Raw genomic sequence first — 7,751 nt, 5'->3', positions numbered from 1 at the left:
TATAGGGGGAGGCACAAGGGGGAAGAGAAAACCAGGAAATTCTGGCGCGGTTACATATAATTGGATATTTCAAACATCAGCACTTTGTGTAAGCAATCATTTTGACAGACTGGATGGCCCACTATTTTTGACCATGAAGCCTCAGACATTCTAGGATAAACACCAGGTGGCCCATTACTCACTTGGGCATGTTTAGACTGGTCAAGATATGTCTTTGGTTGTTTCTCCATTTCTGGTCACCTCGTCCCTATAGGGGCTTGATATTTTTATTATGGCTATTCTCAGCAAGCTCAGCAAGCTGTCCTGTAGTCTTTGCCAAGTTGTTCTTAATTTTTACTCTTACAAAACAAGCCTTAACTACATATAATGACCAAAGTCTCAGCTATAGAAGACACTGCTCAAAACAGAAACAAATATCAAAGCCTCTGAGCAAAAGGAATGAAATTCTTAATAATGAGGGAACTTTGGAGAATAGAAACAAACAAGAGATTAGAGCAGTGATACGTAAAGAAAATGAAATTCAAAAAGCAGCACCAGCAATTGACTTCTTAAAAGGATGAATAAATATGAAAAAATACATAGGTATTCTAACTTTGAAAAAGAGCAGGTGTTCCCTAGTAGGGAGAATGGCATTAATAAGACCTTGTCCCTATGTGCAATGTTACTGCTGACAGACAGCACAGCCAACGGTTTGTGTCTCAAATTTCTGAGCTGACTTAACTGTATCAGTGAGCATTCTACATATCTCCACAGGACAGTCTCCTAACTGGTAATTCAATATTAACTGGCTCAAGTTAACATACCCAAATTGTACACCCCCACAATCTGTTCTGTTTTTCTTCACATACATGAATTAATACATGCTAGGAAATTACAAAATCATTCAATCTGCTTGTATCAACTCTTCATAATAGTGCTCCCCTACAACTGACTCCCTAAAACTTTAATCTGTGATGTAGCTGTAGCCTGTCCTATTTCACTGTGCAGTGTACACAATAACCTGTTCCTCATGTTCTGGTCTGAAGGCAGAAGCCATGCTTCACATGCAAATCCTTTTCCTGTTGCTGCAATAGACAGTTCACTACTTGACTCCAATGGGTAACTTAAAAACTCTGTTGTTGTTCAGCCTTTTAACTAAAAAACTCAGGAAGTTCAATCAAGGGGAAAGCAAGGTAACTTCCCAGGGGAGCAACAGTCTGGCAACAAGCTGACCTGAGTCAACATAGCTTTTCTTGGAATCATTTTTCTAAAAGGCTGAAGATACAGCAGTCTCAGAATTAATATGCCTTCCCAGGGAGAAATCACTCTGCACACAATTAAAGATTACTTTTAAAAATTCTCTTTAGGCGCCCGATGTATGGGTTATATACTGTGGCAGTGGCAGGGGGAGGGACGGCCATATTTGCGTGGGCTCGGATGGGTGCGGGGACGTGGGGCCAGGCTCTGCCAACGGGGAGGTCGTAGAAGCCGAACTTGACCGCCCACATGCCAGCTGCCACCCTCAACCCCGAGGTGTCCACTCACCTTCTACTAGCATGGCGACTTCCTCTTAGGTCACCAGCTGCTGAGTGACTATGGGCCTCCATCGCTAGGCTACACCCAGGGAACTGGAAATAGCCAAGTGCCTCAGAGTAAATACACAGAGCTGCTGGCCATTATCGAAGAGCTCGGGAAAGAGAGTGTGTTTCCATACAATGAAATTTATGGTGTGGCCCAGCCTTGAAGTAGTCAGCTTCCATTTAACACAAAGTGTGATTAATGCCAAGGTTTGTTCTTTCTCCCTAAATTGAACAAGGAAGAAAGTGAGGTACTTTTTAAATATGTTACTTTTTTTGAGATGCCTGTTTTAATAACATAGCTTCCAATCACTAACCCTGGAGTCACCATCACACACACACACACACACACACACAAACAGACCTGATGGTGACAGGGTGAGTGATTTTGTATTTTGCCAACATGTATCTATTAATATTGTGTGAATGAACACAGACAACATTGATAGATACATACTTTGGGGACTTGATCCTGATCCAAGGAATATGGAATTTCTAACTTTGGAGATATGTCCAATACACTTTCAGACGTAAGTCAGTTCAGATGATTGAGACACAGGCTATTGGCTGTAGCTCTGTGTCATGTTACAGATCACAGCAGCTGACATTGTACATAGCAACCAGGTCAAAGATTATTGTATTAATGCCATTTTCTCTGATAGGTAACCATCTCATCTTTTTGAAAGTCAATGTAGGTATATGTTTTTTTCAATGATGTTTCTTTTTATTCCTTTTTAAAAAATTAATTAACTTTTTTATATTTCAAAGTTCCCTCCTTCCCTGGTCCCTCTCCTCTGAGTTCTTCTCCCCATCTCCCTTCTCACTTCCCACCCACCTACCCACACACCAGAATCTAACTTCCACCAGCATTACTTTTCCCTGGAGCACTAAGTGTCTAAAGGGTTAAGTGCATTCTCTTTGTGGACAGACAAGACAATCCTCTACTACACACATGCCTGGGGCCATTAAGCAACCTCTGTGTGCTTCTTGGTTTTTGGCTTACACTCTATAGTCTCTGAAGTGTCCAGGTTAGTTGACACTGTTTTTCTTCCAATGAGGTTACAATCCTCTTTATCTCCTTAAGTTCTTTCTGACTCTTCTATATGGAATATTTCAACCTAAAACAATTATATATGTATGTATATATATATTAACATATGTATATATGGTATATGTATGAATATATATTAATTATTCAAATATACATATATAAATTATTCTTCTCAGCACTTCATGGCATTTTCTCCAAAATTGACCACATAATCTGTCACAAGGCAAGCCTCAACAGATAAAAGAAGACTGAAATTGTCTCATGCATCCTATAAAGTCACTACAGATTAAGGCTAGACTTCAATTACAGCAAAATCATGAGAAAGCCACATACACATTGAAATGGAACAACTCTCTATTCAATGATAACTTGGTCAGGGAAGAAATAAAGAAATGAAAGACTTTCTAAAATCCGATGGAAATGAATGTACAGCATACCCAAACTTATGGAATACAATGAAAGCAGTGGTAAGACAAAAATTCATAGCACTAAGTGCCCTCATAAAGATACCAGAGATATCCTACCCTAGCAACTTAACAGTACACTCGGAAGCTTTAGAACAAAAAGAAGCTAATACACCTATGAGAAGTAGACAGCGGAAAATAATCAAACTCAGGCCAGAAATCAACCAATTAGAAATAAAAAGAACAATACAGAGAATCAAAAAAGCCAAGAGCTGGTTTTTTGAGAAAATCAACAAGATAGAAAAACAGCAACTGGAAGGCACAGAGACAGTATCCACGTTTTTAAAAATCAGAAAGAAAAGGGAGACATAAGAAGAGAAACTGGAACAAGCCTTTAATCCCAGCACTTGGGAGGCAGAGTCAGGCAGATTTCTGAGTTTGAGGCAAGCCTGGTCTACAGAGTGAGTTCCAGGACAGCCAGGGCTACACAGAAAAACCCTGTCTCAAATAACCAAAAATAAGAAGAGAAACTGAGAAAAAAATTGAAATCATCAGATCTTTCTATGAACTGGAAAACCTAGATGAAATGGATAATCATCAAGACAGATACCACAAACATAAGTTAAATCAAGATCAGGGAAATTATCTAAATTGTCACATAATATATAAGGAAATCAAGGCAGTGATTAAAAACCTCCCAACGAAAAAAGAAAAAAAACAAAAAACAAAGAAAGGTAAGGGCTAGGTAGTTTTAGAGCAGAATTTGCCAGATCTTCAAAGAAGAGCTAAGACCAATATTCCTTGAACCATTCCAGAAAACAGAAACAGAAGGAACACTACTTAATTCTTTTTATCTTAATTTTTTAAAATGGCAATTATTAATTTCAAATACATCACTGTTCTAAATTCTTGTTTGTTTTCATTCCTCTACAATTCCAGGACATTATTTTTATGTTATGCCACCTTAGCAACTCCTCATCCCACTCCCCATTCCTTGGTTTGTGGTTTTTCCCTTTAAAAAACCCTCTCAAACTGGCTGTCTTGGTCAATTCAGCAAGTGAATGTGCCTATGAATTGACCAGCAGCTAGCTGTCTCTCTCCAGATTAAACCTAGGCCACTGCTCCAGTTTTCAGTGTCTTGAGTAATTTATCTGGTGGCCGAGACATCCCGAGACTTGACTGAGGGTCTCCTCTCTGCGGGGGTCTTCAGAGGCAGGCTGATCTCTGAATTCAAGGCAAGCCTGGTCTACAATGTCAGTTCAAGGACAACTACTTAAAAATCAGCAAAACAAACAAACAAGGGAAAACAAACAAAAGGCCCCAATTCAAGGTCCCATCTCAGCAGGATGGGCTTTTGTCAAATATCAATGAAAATTCTTTAAAAAAAAGAAACGTAGAATGAATCATAGCTGTATGCTTACCTGTGACACAGCTCCACTTCTTCCACTTTCCTCCCTCCTGTGTTTTAGAGAAATCTAAAGAAATGATATGGATGTACAGCCATAGTTAATTCTGGAGTCAGCCAGGATTACAGGGATGTTCCTTGAGGTAGTTAGTTAGGTTGTTTGGTTGGTTGTTTGGTTGGTTGTTTGGTTGTCAGGCAGAGTCAGAGAGAATACAGAAAGATCAAAATATAGAGGAAGAAGATGGAGAGATGTCATAGCAGTTCAAATCACTTGATGTTCTTCAAGAGGATCTGGATTTGACACCCAGTATCCCCACCTGGATATGTAAAGCTGTCTTCTGGACTCTTTGCACACCTGACAACCTTGTGATCCACCCACCCATACAACAGGCAGAACACTCAGAGACAGAAAACTGGAGCTACAAAAATGACAGAATCACACAGCCAATCAGAATTACGTGCAACCAGATACTACAGATATGTTCTCATTTACATAGAAAGAATTGACTCATGGGAAATAATGACCAAAGTTTCTCACCACAACCATAAAATGACTCTTCCCAGCTGGGCATACTGATGAATATAACTGACTGGGATACTTAGGTAAAAACATAGGTGGATTCCTGTTGGATCAAGGTCAGCCTGGGACCAAACAAGTCCAGATCCAGGTGTGGTGGTACACACCATTTAATCGAGGCCATACCCCATGTTGGAGGACTATATAAGAACACTGGAAGAAGGAAGGTCCCATCTTTTTTGCCTGCTTGCATCCACTTGCCAGCTCATCTGTGGGTATCTCTTCCTACAGAAGAGCAGCTGAAACAACTAACCTCGTGGGACTACCCAAATTCTTTAGGTTCTCTGATTCTAGAGAATCTGCCTGCTACAGAAGTTGGTACTGGGATTGGTTTTATAACTAAGACATTGAGGACGCACCACTTGATCAGACCTGAGGCATTCGGTTTATTGGGTCAGCTGACAGCAGAAAATGCAGAAGACTGTGGCACACAGCAGACAATCTTCTGGCCACAACATAAAGAAGAGCCACAAGTCATCCCACTGGAGTTCCTCCCCAGAAGACACATATGCAGAACAAGTATGTTCTTCCCGGGACAGAGACCACTCTAATCACAGCCTGTCAGTCTATGAGCCTTCTAGAAGAGGATCTTCTTATGGTGACAGCATGGAATCACCAAGTAGGGACCGAGAGAAATGCAGAGAAAGAGACAGAGATGCAGATCATTGGAAACGGTCCTGAAAATCCCCATCTCATGAAAGAAGGAGCCCAGACCGAGGAGTAACCCCGAGTTCTATTCAAGAAGAACCTGCATCAAAGAAGAAGAGGACAGATGAGCTGGATCCCCTGCTTACCCACACTGGGGGAGCATATATTCCTCCCGCAAATCTCAGGAAGATGCAGGAACAGATTACAGATAAAAACAACTTAAATTACCAGAGGATGAGTTGGGAGGCTCTGAAGAAGTCAATCAATGGTCTCATCAAGGTCAACATCTCCAATATCAGTATTATTATCCAAGAGCTCCTTCAAGAGAACATCGTCAGAGGGAGAGGATTGCTGTCCAGATCTGTTCTGCAAGCACAGAGTGCTTCTCCAATCTTCACTCATGTTTATGCGGCTTTGGTGGCAGTCATCAACTCAAAATTCCCACAGATTGTAGAGTTAGTCCTCAAGAGACTAATTCTTAATTTTCGGAAAGGATATCAAAGAAATGATAAGCAACTTTGCTTGACTGCTTCCAAACTTGTGGCACATCTTAGTAACCAAAATGTGTCACATGAGCTTCTGTACCTGGAGATGCTCACTTTGCTCCTAGAGAGACCAACAGAAGACAGTGTTGAAGTAGCCATCAGCTTCCTCAAGGAGTGTGGTCTCAAATTAACCCAAGTGTCACCAAGGGGAATCAATGCAGTCTTTGACCGATTGAGAAGCATTCTTCATGAATCTGAGATCAACAAAAGAGTCCAGTACATGATTGAAGTGATGTTTGCTGTTTGGAAGGATGGATTCAAAGACTACCCCGATATTCAGGAAGGACTTGATTTAGTGGAAGAGGATGATCAGTTTACATATATGCTCCCCCTGGAAGAGGACTACAATCCAGAAGATGTTCTTAACGTTTTCAGGATGGATCCTCACTTCATGCAGAATGAAGAGAGGTACAAGGCTATTAAAAAAGAAATCCTGGGATGAAGGAGACAGTGATTCAAATACAGATCAAGATGCTGGAAGTAGTGAAGAGGAGGAAGGGGAAGGGGAAGGAGAGGAAGAGGAAGGAGGAGGAAAAGTAACTATCCATGACCAAACAGAAAGCAATCTAGTCTCACTCCGACATACAGTCTATCTTGCCATTCAGTCAAGTTTAGATTTCGAAGAATGTGCGCACAAGTTGCTGAAGATGGAGTCTGCTGAGAACCAAACAAAGGAACTCTGCAACATGATACTTGACTGCTGTGCCCAACAAAGGACCTATGTAAAAATTTTTGGCTTGTTAGCTGGGTGGCTTTGTATGCTGAAAAAGGAATACATGGAATCATTTGAAAGTATATGCAAGGGACAGGATGACAGCATCCATCGCTTAGAGACAAACAAATTGAGAAATGTTGCTAAGATGTTTGCTCATCTTTTATACACGGATTCACTTCCATGGAGTGTTCTGGGATGTATAGAGCTGAGTGAAGAGACTACAGCGTCGTCTAGTAGGATTTTTCTCAAGATCTTCTTCCAGGAACTGTGTGACTACATGGGTCTTCCTAAACTGAATGCAAGGTTAAATGATGAAACTCTTCAGCCATTCTTTGAAGGACTGCTACCTCGAGACAAGCCACGCAAGACCCGGTTTGCCATTAACTTCTTCACATCCATAGGCCTCGGAGGTTTGACAGATGAACTTCGAGAACATCTGAAAAATACGCCCAAGGTCCTTGATTTGTAGGCCGGAAACCAGAGCTGAGCAAAAGTAAGCCAGCCCTGACATTCCTTTCTTAGCCTGTTGGTTTAAGGGCATTAGAAGAACAATATGACCAGGGGTGGTAGGGGGATGTGGGGGGCAGTCTGAGCCTCCAGTTCAATGGAATGCTTGTTGTGGCTCCTGGTAGGAGCATTCCCTGCTCTGGAAGTGAAACTTGTAGGCCAGCAGAACCTAAGGTTGTGTGTGGGAACAGGAAGCAAAGCTTTTCCTAGAGGGTCATCAGGAGTGAGAGTGACTGGAACTATTTTCAGGCATGAAAATGTCACTGATAAGTCGGGCATAGTGGTTCCACACCTGTATCTCAACAGAAACAGGACTGATGCAAGTTAGAGGCCAGAATGGAGG

The 7,751-nt window shown here is 41.3% G+C and overlaps 1 pseudogene; it reads left to right on the top strand.

The window, feature by feature from the left end:
• The first annotated feature begins 5,404 nt into the window (after positions 1 to 5,404).
• LOC114636028 lies at positions 5,405 to 7,423 on the top strand (annotated as a pseudogene).
• Positions 7,424 to 7,751: the final 328 nt, after the last annotated feature.

Source organism: Grammomys surdaster, unplaced genomic scaffold (genome assembly GCF_004785775.1).
Source record: "Grammomys surdaster isolate TR1022 unplaced genomic scaffold, NIH_TR_1.0 121260, whole genome shotgun sequence".
Taxonomy (NCBI): domain Eukaryota; kingdom Metazoa; phylum Chordata; class Mammalia; order Rodentia; family Muridae; genus Grammomys; species Grammomys surdaster.
This window is presented reverse-complemented; position numbering and strand designations above follow the sequence as displayed.